This window comes from Fragaria vesca, linkage group LG5 (genome assembly GCF_000184155.1).
Source record: "Fragaria vesca subsp. vesca linkage group LG5, FraVesHawaii_1.0, whole genome shotgun sequence".
Taxonomy (NCBI): Eukaryota; Viridiplantae; Streptophyta; class Magnoliopsida; order Rosales; family Rosaceae; genus Fragaria; species Fragaria vesca.
In genome coordinates, this window is record NC_020495.1 from 17030262 (window position 1) to 17030918 (window position 657).

A 657-nucleotide genomic window follows, 5' to 3' on the forward strand; every position below is an offset into this window, starting at 1 on the left:
TATATATATATATATATATACATGGCCCTTCCAATGAGGGATCCCTATTTTTTTGTCACTTTTAGGGATATGCCCACATCATTAGATATGTTTTTTAATGGGCTTGGATGACTGAGATTAAAATAAAAAACTTAACACTTATGTCAAACCTACACCGTTTAAGATCATTAAAAATAAATCAAACATTTGGATGACTTAACGATCACTAAATTTTCTGAAAATTTGCAGAAGTGATCTACTCATATACACCTATAAACTTAACGGTAGAGATATGATTTAGTGATCGGGAAGTTTGTCAAATACCCTATCCCTAAAAATGAACAAAAAAAGGGATCCCTCATTGGAAGGGCCATGTGTGTGTGTGTATGGAGTCGTTCGAGAGCGGATGTCTGCACCACTCTTAAAGTGCGGACATCCTTCCTTTTGCCACCGTACAGTGCCGGCGAGAGCGCACCTCCACCCCAATGGACTCCAGCAGCGTCCCCGATCACTTTCCATCCCCGGCGAGTCAATCAAATTCCAGTTTTCTGGCCAGATCGACTTTGTTTGAAGTTTTGGGTGATCTAAGGGAAAGTGGTCGGGGATGCTGCTGGAGTCTGCTGGGGTGGAGGCGCGCCCTCGCTGGCGCCATATGGTGGCGAACGAAGAGACGTCCGC

At 43.8% G+C, this 657-nt stretch overlaps 1 protein-coding gene across 1 annotated transcript in view; it reads left to right on the top strand.

Moving 5' to 3' along the window:
• The window catches only part of LOC101298893 (basic blue protein-like), a 2924-nt gene that overhangs the window by 1308 nt on the left and 959 nt on the right, over positions 1-657 (top strand). The gene's annotated exons all lie outside the window — the stretch shown is intronic.